Source organism: Astatotilapia calliptera, chromosome 3 (genome assembly GCF_964374335.1).
Source record: "Astatotilapia calliptera chromosome 3, fAstCal68.1, whole genome shotgun sequence".
Classification (NCBI taxonomy): domain Eukaryota; kingdom Metazoa; phylum Chordata; class Actinopteri; order Cichliformes; family Cichlidae; genus Astatotilapia; species Astatotilapia calliptera.
Window position 1 is genome coordinate 2,352,538 of NC_137424.1, and position 14,209 is coordinate 2,366,746.

At 41.0% G+C, this 14,209-nt stretch overlaps 1 long non-coding RNA gene across 1 annotated transcript; it reads left to right on the forward strand.

Annotated features, from left to right (window-relative positions):
* The first annotated feature begins 95 nt into the window (after positions 1 to 95).
* LOC145424083 (uncharacterized) lies at positions 96 to 12,779 on the forward strand. Its single transcript, XR_013905039.1, has 2 exons — positions 96 to 7,420; positions 12,085 to 12,779. It is a non-coding gene; the product is annotated as an uncharacterized LOC145424083 (long non-coding RNA).
* Positions 12,780 to 14,209: the final 1,430 nt, after the last annotated feature.

Sequence of the window (14,209 nt, forward strand, 5' to 3'; positions counted from 1 at the left end):
TCTGTCTTCTCAGAGGCATTCACCCGTGTACACTTTCTTAAACTCTGAGTCGGTCTGCAGTGTCTTATTTCTCTTACTTGTGAACAGATGTCTAAACCCCTGACATTTAATTGGTCCTTCGTAGCCGGATAACTAACTGTTATTTTTAACGTCTAGTTGTCCACAGACGGTTTTCATCGGATTCTGATGTCCTGTTGCCTGCGCTGGAAAAAATCTGTGCACAGTAAAAAGGAAAATCCGGGAGCGTGAATTCGATCTCTGGTCAGCGAGGCCCCACGACGCCAGGACCAGATGTGCCGGATCCAAAACGCAGCGCCACAGTAAGGTGAATATGAAACACTGCATTCCATCTAGCGCTAAAATACGTTGATATTGAGATTTTCCTTTAAAATAGTGTGTAAACCTGGTTAGCGCCGACAGATCTCACTCCAGAAGGGATTTAAGAGACAACAGGCAAGAGCGAAATTCTAGAAATCGCTATTAAAAGTTCCGGTTGCTTTGGGAAAGCAGCTGTAACGGAACGAGTTCCGGTCGCTCTGGGAGTGGCTGCAACGGAACAGTTAGAAGGTTGCACAATAAAAATACGGAAAGTCTCAATAAAAATTATAAAAGCGCGCTCTGTTTGTGTTAACAAAGAGAAGTGAGTTGTCATTTACGACCCAATACGCGGTCGAACCCTTCTCAAGCTGTTTTCCTGTGTACACTCATGAACTGGCTGGAGTGGGAAACTAAGGTTGTGCGTCATCACGTAAAATCAATAACCGCTTTCTCAAATAGTGAGAAAGTAGAAGCCTGTTATTGATCACCTGCCCGCTCCTTTGTGCCAGAGAAGGTGTCACAGTTCTGACGTAATTAGTTTAAAATGGGTAACTCTAAAACTAAAGTAAAATTAACAGCAGATGAAGAGTGGTTAGAAAAAAACTGTTCAAATGCAGGAATAGTCAGTGCAAAAAGGTGGAGAAATACAAAATAAAATATATTGTCCAGCTTGGCAAGGCAAATGCACCCCTGATTTAATAAATGCTTTAAAAACCGCTTTGCAAAAAGAGCTATATGTGGAAAAAAGTCAGAAGAAAAAAGCAAAACGTCTAGCAGAATGGCATCTTTTCAAAGTGATGATGACAGACGTAGAAGACGTGGAGAGGAAGGAAGTGAAACAGATGAAGCGGAAGTTTACAATATAGAACAACTGCTGCTAGGGTCAGAAGCCAAACCAACAGTTGTAGTATATGTGAAAGGTGTGCCGTTAAAAAAAAATGTTTTGAGACACAGGAGCTTGTAAAACTGTTTTAACTGTAGAAGTCCCAAATGTAACATTTTCAAAAAACACTATAATTGTGAAATCAGCCTCAGGACATGTGACAAAACAGCATCTAACCGATCCCCTTTTTATGTCACATAGAGATAGTGGCCGTGGCTGCAAAAATCAGTGCATTTATGACCCATCATGCCCAGATTGTATGAAATAAATAAAAGGAAATCATTCATATGAAGACCTTTTCTTTTTTTTTTTTCTTTTTTTTTTTTTCTTTTTTAAACGACATCAGAAACAGCAGTATGCGACATTACGTGATGGCAGAGCTTCAGTTCATCCTTTGTCATTTTTTTTTTTTTTTTTAAATAAATAGGACAGGGGGAATGAATGAGAGAAAGAGGGGGAGAGAAAGAAAGAAAACCAAAGGGGAGAAGAGACGGTGAGAAGGGGGGGGAAGAGAGAGAAAAAAAAAAAGAACTCCTGGGTCACCTGTATGGAGAAAAAACAAACAAACAAACAAACAAACAAACAGAGGAGACAGCAAACAACAAAGAGCAACATAATAATAGAGAAAACAAAGCACCATCACAATAAACTAGCTAGTCATAGATATCAATATTTACTAAATAATAAACGATATTGTGCAGCACGCAAGATAGACAGCGCACAGTGTGCTTTGAGGCAGCAGCCAAGAAAGCTTTAGTCCGCGTCTGTGAATACCCATGTGTGCATACCTGTGTGGATCAGCATGCTTGCATTCCAAAGGTTTCTCCATGTAATGATCTGCTAGGGAGTGTGGGGGGGCCACAGCCCCGTCCTCCAGGGTGTGAAGTGGGTATGGAGGAGATCAAAACTCCAGACATCCAGAGGCCCCCAGAACACAAGAGACCATGGAAGACCAACAGAGGGGCAGCCGCGCCACTGTTCCAGTAAGAGCTGAGGAGAGTCCCAGATGAGGGCTCGCCCAGCAGCCGCGGAGCAGAAGTCAGGGGGAGTTGCAGTGACGCGCCCGTGAGCTCCGCCGGCCCCCAGCTGTGCCTGAGTGACCGAGCCCCAGGCCGAGAGGCCGGGGGCACCCCACCTCCAAAGGGGCCCGAGCGAGCCCCAGGCTCCAGGCCCCGACAAGCGGCCGCCAAGGAGTGAGCCGGTGTGTACCCGGACGCCCACCCCCAGACACAAAGAACCACCAACACACCGACACCTGAGGGAGTCCGCCACCGGCAGGGGAAGTGGTGGTGGGTGGAGATAGGCCTCCAAACCTTGGAGGGCCTGAGGTGTCCCCAGAGAGGTGGCGTCTGATACCCAACCTGACATATAGACACAGACATACAGGCACACACAGACACAAACATCCATTCCCACCCTCATGCTCTCATATGCACTCACTCCACACTCAACCAACGTGGAGACAGACATAAAGAGACGCTGTACACACAATCACACTTCCCAAGCGTACTCTACAAACCGGGTCTAGGTACCCTTGCCCCTGGAGGGGGGAATTGCACCCAGACCCAGGTGGTGTTACCCTTTTCCCTGCGGTGGGGAGAGGCAGACCACCCCGACTCCGCAGCAGCAGGGAGGCCCCACACCCCAGACCGCAGTGTGGACACCGCTAAGTTGATGAGCATGTTACACATTTTCTTTTATTTTTTATTTATTGGTTTTTTAGAGCAGAGGCTGCATGCTATTAAAAGCCAACACATGCAGCTGTCTGTGAGCTCAGTTTCCCCTCACACTTCTGCTTTGTTTCTGGCAACATTTTTCTTTGTCTTTTTGTGTCCTGACTCATGTATGTTTTTGTTTTTTGATTATTTTGTTGGTTTGGAAACAAATTTGTGCCGATACTTGAGGGATTGGGTGTGACGGGTACAAAATAATAAATAATAATAACACTATGAAAGTTGATAGTAGGGTGAGTGCAAGGCGGTGTGTGAAAAGAGGAAGTCTGAGAGAGAAGTGCGTGCGTAGGCAAACTGCAGAGTATGTGCATCAAAAGAGGGAGTATTGTTTTTACATCAAGGTTTAGTAGAACTAAAGTAGAACGTCACAAACAAACAGATAAAAAAGTAAAATGAAGAGAGAAAATAACTGACAATTACATTAATGAATAGAAAACACACATACACAAAGTGCCATATGTGAAATTATTCTAGGAAAGAATCAGAAGTGGGATAGTTTAATATAAGATGCAATGAAGGAAGCAGCTTACACTCCTTTAATTTCCAGAGCCAGTGTGTTCCCTCCCCTGCCCACTTGGCCCCCGTATCAGGCGAGTATGGAAGGCTGGATAGCCCATGACGGGTAAGATCCCACCTCGAAACCCTGGGACAACCTAAGGCAGGCACAGTCACGATTACTTGGCCTCACTCAGTCCCTGTGAGCTCAGACTCACGGGTGAGATGAAGTGAAGAAGACGGGACCTCAAGGGTAAAGCCGCTGGGCTAAGGCGGAGGTGGAAAGTGGCAAGTGGAGCCCTACCTTCTGGCTGAGGACAAGGAACGCTGTTATTCAAGGTGGGAAATCAAAATTTGGGTTAGTAAATTTGGGAAGGAGAAAATTGACTGTTTAAAGGCAAAATTATGAAGGAGTCTGACACACTGGAAAAGCAACATATGCAAATTCACATACACAAACATAAAATACATTTGAGTTTGAAATTGAGGAACTCAAAGAAGCTATATGACAAAGTGAGTTATGAAAACAAAAAGTGATTAAAGTAGTTTTAAAAGAGTGACTTAGGAGTGCTCTGGGACTAAGTGATCAACAGTAGTGATCACTGTAGAAAGAAATAAAATAATTTAATGAGTTGGTGATGTTTAAACATATGTTTCTGTTGTTACAGCAACTCATTGAGAGATGACTCAGTATGCAAATTAGCTGAAGTGAGTGGTGACGGAGGAGCTTCCTGTGTGTGTGTGTGTGTGACTGAGGCTTTCAGAAGAGGAAGCATAGCAGACAAGAGAAGTGCAGAGTTGGGTAGGAAATTTATAGTTTAGTGATTATATGTTGTCGTAAAGGGGTTTTATGCTGAATTTAAGTATGTTAAAGGGGGTGATTTTTGTGTGCAAATTGTGTGGTTTTAATGAGACTTTCGGTGTATTGAGGGGGTGAGATTATGTGGTGGCAAAACTTGTGTGTTTAAGGTTGTTGGGGTGATGGGTTGATTCTGTCAGTAAGGTTTGGGTTGTTGTTGTTTTTGTTTTAATAGAGGGAGTTTTAGGAAACATGGACATGTCTGAGGGGCCCATTATTTTTGTAACAGTGCACTTAAAGGAAACCTGTCAGGTGATTTTGTTTTGTGTTTTGTGAGCTAATAATCAGCTCTATTTTTTCTCATTTCTGTTCTAAGCAGGCCTGCAACAGCGCTGACAAATTCTCGGGGAGAGCAAATAAAAGGGGGGCTTTCCAGATTACAATTGGCTGAGGAGAAAGCTACCTGTGGGGACTGATCAGGTCGTAAGTCCCTGTCCAAAATTGTAGGATTTTATGCGAGTCAATCCAGTCCAAAAGCATAAAGAAATATTTTCCTATGGAAAATAAAAAAAAATGAATGAGCTCATTTTGCTGAGGGTGGAGAATCTGATCGTGCGGGAAGCTCCACTATTAGCAAATATATGGTGTGACTGCATGTGAGTGAATGTGTGGCTGGGTGAGTGAGGATGCATAAATGTGGACAAACAATTGGCTTTTACCAGAGAAAATTTCTGTTTTGTTGACTGGGGTTAGATTATGGGATTATAGTATATTGTTGGGAGAATGCCAAATGTTAAAGGGGAAACATTTTTGATGTAACTCATGTTACCATTAATTGGAGAAACACATGACTGATAATTGTTCTGTTTCAAGTTTATTTTTATGACATAGATTGGATCATGAGTGGGGAAAAACTAAGCATTTTGAGTTTTGTATAGTATTGTGACACATTTCATGTGTCAAAATAAAAGGGGGAATTTAGGGTTTAATAATTTAATTGTTTAATAATTTAGGATCATTTTAGGACTTTTTTGGTTCTTATTATGCGTGATTATGTTTGGGGGTTTGTTGATCATTTGGATATGGTAAAACTGAAACTGTTATTTTTATGTTAAGGTTAAAGGATTAAAGAGGTTGTTTTCTTTTGGATCTTTTAGTAGAATAGGCGCTTATAATGATTTTCTGGTTAAAAAGGTGACTTAAGATTAGAGTAGAGGCACTTGCAGCAGCGACAATTCGTGTACAGGATGTTGATGATAGCGAGCAACCGGACGGGAAACCAGCGCTTAAAGAGTTTTAAAGGGATGAGTAACGTTGAAGAATATATATAAATACAAGTCAATAAGTTAAGAACATAATTACGATCATGCTTTTGATTAAAGAGTCCCAAATAGGATAAGTTAGGGAGGTGCAGGAAAAGGTGTTTTGCTTCCTTTGCAGAAGATCCCGGCGAGGATCCTGGAGGCCCCGAGGCTTGATTAACCACATCAGACGAGACGCAAGAGGAGCACTAGAGACGTGCAACCTCACGACTCAATCTGGGGAACTGACGTACCAGACGAATTCAAACATGGACCAAAGGACAAAAAGTAATGCTTTCTCTATTCCCGTGGGCAGGAAATGCCAAAAACATGCTCAGGATAGAGACACTCGACTACCGTTTTGGACTGTTTCTGAATGCTTCAACAAAGATCAACAAGGCTCAGAATGAAGAAATCGATGCAGTGCGCATCACAATAATGCAACACCGAGTCGCATTGGACGTGATACTAGCCGAGAAAGGAGGCTTATGTGTGCTCTTCAACACGACTTGCTGCACATACATTCCTGATAATGTGCACTCCAACAATATGACTGACGCACTGGACGTGCTGCGACAACTGAGTCAAGCTCAACGACAGGACTACATCACTGGTGAAGAGGACTGGCTCACATGGCTTCTTAGTGGGTCATGGAAGACGTTGCTCATGAAAGGACTAGTACTCGTTGGAGTACTGCTCATACTCCTTTGCTTATTCTCAACATGCATATTGCCCTGTGTCCACAGAATGGTAAACAATATGTTCACCACAAAACTACTAGCATATGTCTCCCTACCCCAATACGAACCACAAGCAGAGATTGAACTTGAAGAAGATGAATTTTAACTGATGATCATGTATGTTTTCACCAAATGACATGCAAGTTGAAAATGTGACTAACAAGTGACTATGCATTGATTAAACCTGTGAAAAATATTAACAACAGGAGGGAATGATAGAGGATTTTTATGAAATACAATATAATCAAGTGTGTTTTATTTTCTAGTGTTCATATATTTTCACATAACCAAGCCTATTGTTAAACAAAACACAATGCATTCCTTACTTCAGTGTTTGAGATGTTTGACAAGACAGGATATACATGCATTCTTTACTTCAGTGTCTGTGATGTCAGATAAGCATGAATACTGCTGTGTCGTTATTTTTCAGTTTGTGTGCAGAGGTTAGATAGCTAAGACAATGCCTGAGCTCTCCCCTTTCCGTTAAAAGAGGAAGTGCTATGTAATCCATTTTGAACTATAAATAAAGCAAGCAGCCTGTACTCGTTGTGTCTGTCTTCTCAGAGGCATTCACCCGTGTACACGTTCTTAAACTCTGAGTCGGTCTGCAGTGTCTTATTTCTCTTACTTGTGAACAGATGTCTAAACCCCTGACAGCGATCATCGAGCAAAGAACGAGCGGGAGAAGCGTTTCGACGGTCACCATTCGGCTAAAAGCAGTTTCACTTTCACTTTTTATGAAACGGTGCCATTTTTCCATCCGGACCAGGACTACGGTAGCGCAGCAACTTCCAGCGGATTATAAGGAAAAGCTGGCCATCTTCCGCTCCTACTGCAGCAAACACATCGGCGACAAACACATCCAGCGATGGATGACCGATGGAGACCACAGTTTCACCAAGAGTGGAAGGCAGCGCCGGGAGAGTTACGCCACAATTTGCCAATGGATTGTAGATGCTTGGGCTAACATGTCTGCTGGCACTGTTGTTCGAGCTTTCGCAAAAGCCGGCATCATTTCCGAGGAGCCGCACGGCACGGAAAGTGACTCTGACGGTGAAGAAAGTGAACCTGGCATGTTTGATGGAGATTTAGCGCAGCTGTTCAATTCAGACACAGAGGATGAGGACTTCGATGGGTTTGATGATAAAAATGTGAGTACCAAACTTTGTTTTGCTCCTGCTTTAGTTTTAAATATGCACACTTGTATGCTTGTGTGTTGTTGATGATGACGATTACCGGCAATAGAAATGTGAGTAAGGTACCGAACTCAGGTTTGCTCCCGCTTTATTTTTAAATACTCATACGGTACTTGTATGCGCCCTATGGTCCAGTGCGCCTTATGTGTGTGTTAAATACAGTAAGGGCACACATAACTGAGACTGCGCCTTTTAGCACAGTGCGTCTTATGGTCGTGAAAATACGGTATATTAATAACTAACCTCGTGTTGTGGACAAATGATCTCAGTTGTTCTCGTATGGGCTCAAAATGTGGTCATAAATATTTTGTACTTGTAAAAAAGATTTGTGCGTGCGTAAAAAAGATTTGTGTGTGGACTTAGAAAAAAAACCCCTGCAAGTTACAAGTACGGATTTTGACCCTATTTTTCTTCCTTTCATCTGATTGGTCAATGTCATGTCAATCAACAATGTAACAATCCAATTAGAGAACAGATGGGTTTGGCTGTCGAGGGGCGCTTTTTTTTAACTGCAGGTCTTTGCCTGCATACATGCACATATGTCCCTCTGTGGGGGGTCACTCCCACTAGGTTTATATCTGGGACTCTCCACCATTTGACCTTAGAACTGAAGAAGCTTCTCGGATGAGAGGTGAAACGTCTTCAAGTAACTTAAAGAAGTCCAGACGCTTTTCTTTGCAAGCTCCTTTGACATTTGACCACGAGCAATCTTTTCTGGTTTCTTTGTAGCCAGAAACCAGCTCTCTCCTCGGCTTCCTCCACTACACGCTTCCCCCACGCCAGTCTCCTCCGTCACTATAAAGGGGAGAGTCATGAGCTCCATCACCCTCACCTGTGCCGTCCAACGTCCCGCCACCAGCCTCCACTGCAGCAGGCCAGAGACCACACCCCTGCCACAATAAGTAAAAGTATATCCTTGCTGTACCCTTAATGCTAAATGTGCTAAATTAACCGCTGCCTTTGCCCCTTTGGGATTATTCTTATGTCACTGGGATGTTGACCTTTGACCTTCACATTAGAGAGATGGGCAGACATAATTAGTGTATGAATTTTAAAGTAACAGGTAATAAAGAGAGTGCAGCAAATGTAGTCAGGTTTATTACTCTGTATCACACATGAGTGCCCGAGGGAGGCGGGGCTGACTGGGGAGACACAGGAAACAGAGAGACAGGGCTGACTCGACATGAAACGATGAAACGTGGGACACGGGAACAGAAACTAAACACAGGCTGAAATGAACACTGAGGGAGGGAGAACTAAGATTACTGAGAGCCTGATAAATAAGAAGAACAAAAACCAAGAAAAACAAGAGTCAAAGAAAACCAAAAACACAAAGCATTGGGCCAGGACCCACTGCTGTGACATTTATATGTGATAAAAACATTAAAAACTGCTCAGATGTTGAAATCTTTCTACGTATACTTTAGGTTCAGCTCTCCAGCCTGGCATTTGGTTAAGCATGATTCAAACATTTGATTTGGTTTAACTGGTTTTAATTATAGTTACTTTTTGTGAACATTTGTTGCAGCATTTAAAAATACATCATTTATTTTCAAACTTTTATTTGATTTAGAGCATCATATTTGACCAACGTAAATGTTTTAATTTCATATAAAATAATTGAAGCAGTGAACTAAATATCTGAAATCTTTCCTTCCTTAAAAGTTATAATCCTACTTAAGTTATAGTGCAAACGCTTAAGCAACAAATATACTTGATGCTAATTAATTAATATTTCCCTTTGATGTTGCAACAATGCGGTCACTTCTGTCTTTAAACAAAATAATATTTTCCAGTTACAGAAATCATAAAGTCCAAACTAAAGTGCTACTGTTGCTATATGCATTTTATATAAATCATGGATGATGGTCCTGACATGAAGGAAGAGAAAGTTACAGGTTGCATCCTTTGACTTTGTCTCCGTGCCTTTGGGCGATTTTCAGAAGGACAGATGTTTCTGTTCAATTCTTAAATCAATTTTTTCAAACACAAACACTATTTTAAAGCTTCTAGAGAGTAAAATATTAATGATAATTATAATAACAATAATAAAAACAAAAGCTCTCAGATCCATCAAACCAAGCAGCAGAAAGAACAATAACTGAAGAGAAAACTTTAACCTTGTAGACTTCATTATGTTCCAGCTGCTCTACAGACGCTGTGACCTCGAACTTAAGCAGGTCGTAAAGTATGTGCAGCTCAATAACTTCATAATCAGACCCTGTGGTATTTAGGCAGCAGAACAACTAAGAATAACAACTACAAATAATGTTTTTAGGTTTCTGTTGTACTGCAAGGTTCTGTACAGGAGAACCAAACCAAGAGCAAATATTACGTCTCATTTACACCTGAGCACGAAGAGCCATCAACATTTAGCAAATTGAATCATCTTTGTTTAGATGCAAGAAGAATCATATAGAAATGAAAAAGTAGAAATAGAAATCCAGAGCAAAGATATCCTCTAATTCAGCGTAGCACATGTGCAGCTGCTGCGATTCACGTAAGCATTCGGCTCGTCGCTGTTGCAGATTTTTCTCTCGCTGTTCTGGCTCACAGCGCTGCAAACACAAAAATAAATATCCCCAAAGGTGTGAAAGGGAGCTAATTAGTAAGAGTATTGTTACTCTCCGCAGGAGTAGTCCAGCAGTAGAAATCAGTCCAATAAGAAGGTGTGTAACATCTAGCAGGGTGACAGAAAAACCCAGGGTAACTTCTAAGGACCTCAACGTCTCTCTCACATTGTGTTTTTTAAACATGCTTCCATTTGTCACTTCAGTCTTTACTCTGAAATACAGGAAGAGAAATCATGGCTGAAACAATTTCTCATGAAACCAGGGGTGTGGTCCAACAGTCAGTTTGGTGAGGAAGGTTCCTAACTGAGAGAAGTGACCCAGAAGTATCTGTGTAGCAGCCACAATGAATCCAGATCATGAGCTTTATTAACTGATCAAAGTCTCTTCTTTCATCTTCTGTATCATTCAGTTTGCATTGGTAATGCCCATTATTGTAATGCTTTTTTAAGACCAGCAAAACTTTATTTCACTTTGGGTTAGCTGGGATAAGTGATGGATGGAGGGAATTTTACTTCAGCCACAGAAATCCTAAACAGGAAGGAGGAGCAGAGTTACAGTGGATCACTATCCAGCAGGGAAACAAGGTTTATTTCAATTTCTTGGCCATGAGTGACATTTACTGAGTGTTTCCTATTACATATTTCTATAATTTGTATAAATTTATACAGAATTATTCAGTGATAATAAATCCTATGTTTGTTTATTCTAAAGGAACCCCGTTAGCTTCCACAACAGATGTTGCTCGTCTTCCGTCAAATACTCACATAAAATATTACACAATAAAGTGGATTCAAGATATCCACATAATTTCACTCTTACATCAACAGTGAGGTTTCACAATTGTTCAAATATAAGCAATCAATAATAATAATAATAATAATATCAATAACATTGAGGCACATTACACAAATTTCAAAAACAAATCATGTCTTACAATATTTACAACAACTAAAAGCTCTGTAAATCGGCTTTTAAGTGTTCATTGAAGTTTTGAATAATTCTCTAATTTTTTAAGGCAACTTATTCCACTTAAAAGTTGCTCTAAATGTAACAGTTTTACAAATCGTTACTTTTAACTCGAGCATTTACTAAATTGCAGCTTGTTGAAAACTGTGTAATATGATGATGTATTTCATCTGGATACTGCAGCTGAGCAGAATAAATGTGGTGTGTTTAACAGAATTGCTTTCTTTAGAACTACAAGTAAGCCATAGAATATTTTAGCCTGTACAGGAAGCCAAGAAAGGTTATTATGCATTTGATCAATATTAGTATAGTATGAACATCTTCACACTAATCTGGACGCCTTATTCTGGACTAACTGAAGTCTGTTAAGATCTGTCTCATTAGCTGCTGACCAAATGATTGAACAATACTCCAGATGAGACATTACTAGTGCATTAATGACATCTTTCATAATGAAGAAGTGATACACAAAGAGCATTTCATAGCCATAGCTATGCCTTGTCGGCAGAGTTATGTGACATTAGTGATGTTTGTACTTTCAGTGTTAACTTGGTTTTAAAGCCTTTAAAATATACGCCGTTCAATAGTCGACCTTAATCTGACAGAGAATGTGATGATTTTGTGGATAATTAAAATCAGTCATATATCCACAAACACAACAAGCTGAAAGTCAGTGATGCTGCTCGGTTTGCAGTCCTGAACATCACGGCACAAGCAGGATTCACTGCACTGTTAATGTTAGCTGTGTTATATTGCTGCCTCTGTTCGGTGGTGTCGAGCCAAACGCACTTTAACGTGTGTTTGAACGAGCTGACGGTTCACTCGTTAAGCTGAAAGAAAGATGCTTTAATCACAGCAGTCACACATGTGTCCACTGCACCATCTGGAACTCTTCTTGTTTACACTCGTAATAACACAAACACTAAATCCTGCTTCTCTGGTGCTGTTGTGTAGCAGTGTGTACACCTGAGACTGTCACCTGTCTGTCTGTCCTGCACTCTCTCTGTTTCTTTCTCTCTGATTGTGGAATAAAAGTATGAACATGTGTTTATAAGTTACACTTGTGTTTGAATCCTGCAGCTTATCACACATTTGATTTCCATGTGTGACGACTGCAAGTGTCCAGAGTGAGGACAGACTGAGGGAGCCACTGCTGCACATCATCTGTGAGGCTTTGCAGCCCTGATGATCCACCAGGACAAACTCAGCAGTGTGTGAGGAAGAGGAGGAGGAAGAGCCAGCAGCAGCTGACAGATGGAGAGAATAGACAGACTGTTCCCTGTTTGTGAAGGACTGCTAGGAAAGTTTAACATAACTGTCTGTGCTGAATCAGTCTTATTAGGTAATGTTCAAATAATGTGATCATCCCAGTGTTTCCAGTGTGGGAGAAAGTACTCAGGGCCTTCAAGTTACACACTATGAAAGGCAGCAACAAGTTTAATGTTCAGAAACCTAAAGTCTGTATCAGCAGCAGGATGGAGCTAAAAATAAATGTTGGTTTCAGTTCTATGAAGCTTTGAGTATTTTGGATCAGTAGCTGCTGTGTTTGTTGCATCATATTGCTGTAACTGTTTATATGCTTTATATATTCTGAGCTAAGTTGATCTATAGTGTTACATCATATTCTATAAGGATGTTATGTGTTTGTAGACTTTCTGCCCAGTTTGACCCATTTAGCAGAAGTCAGCCTGTTTAAGGCTCTGATATCTATTCTGTGTGACTTACAGCAGTTATGACATGGTCTGATTTTCTCACCCAATAAAGGAATATTTCATTCTATCAGACACAGTTATCACAGCTCCTACATTGGCTTTTTACACATATATGTAAGCATTGAGCCACATTTAGTACCAACATACTGAAGGAACAATATTTGTCTCTTATATATGATACATCTGTATACACACTGTCACAGATACTTGTCTGTGAGTGAAGTGATTAATATGATAACTATAATATTGGCCATATTATATTTACATTACCACAGTGAGATGACTTTAGTCTCATGAACAACATCAGCTAATTGTTATTTACAGCTAATCTTAAACGACTGTTCAGCACAGAAATGAAGCCCAACAATCATGTTTCACAGTCCTGTGGTCTCAGCCTCAGATACTCATCAAATCACACAGAGCTCATGTAGAAACAAATGAACTAAATATGTTCTCCTTCATTTCTGTCAAACAAAGCTGTATGAAACGTTTCCAGCTGTTAGTATCATGGTTGCTAGGCAACCTGGGCAGCGCGACAGAGGCTAGACGTCCCATTTCACGAGCCTACGAGCCTCGCACTTCGGCCTTAGCGGTCTTTGAGTCCGCGGCCCTTGAGGACTTTAAAGCTGCAGAACCTGAATCGGGATACAGCCATGATGATCTCCAGCCTCGTGCTCGCCAACATTCTCACCTGAGTTAAGAAGACGATCACTGAAATGGTCTCAGCAGGTCCTTTGATGACAGCAATGAAATGCAGTGGTAAGGCTTTTTGGGGATTAAGTTCGTTTTCATGGCAAAGAAGGACGATGCAGTTCATCTGATCACTCCTCATAACATTCTGGAGTGCAGGCAAAATGCTATTATAAAAACTTAAGCAGCAACTTCTCCAGGTTCCAATATTTATGCAATTCTCAAACCTTTTGGCCACGACTGTATAACCTCTTCTGAAGTTTAGTGGATATTATACATGGTTATGCTCAGGATGTGTCGGCCAGTTTCCACTGGAAACGCCTTTTGGTTAAACTGTCAGCGAGGAATTTGCATTTGCACTGTTACATTTTTATATAACTTTAATGCACATAAACAACAGCTGCTTGTTTCAGTGAAAATACATTGATGGCTTTTTAATAAAGTTGTGCAGCTGTAAAGTATTTTGTCTGGTGTCAATTCTATCGTCAGCTACATCGTTATGGCAAATGTTCAAATGTATACAGGGAGTGCAGAATTATTAGGCAAATGAGTAGTTTGTCCACATCATCCTCTTCATGCATGTTGTCTTACTCCAAGCTGTATAGGCTCGAAAGCCTACTACCAATTAAGCATATTAGGTGATGTGCATCTCTGTAATGAGAAGGGGTGTGGTCTAATGACATCAACACCCTATATCAGGTGTGCAGAATTATTAGGCAACGGGTCAAAAGAAGGACTTGACAGGCTCAGAAAAGTCAAATATAGTGAGATATCTTGCAGAGGGATGCAGCAGTCTCAAAATT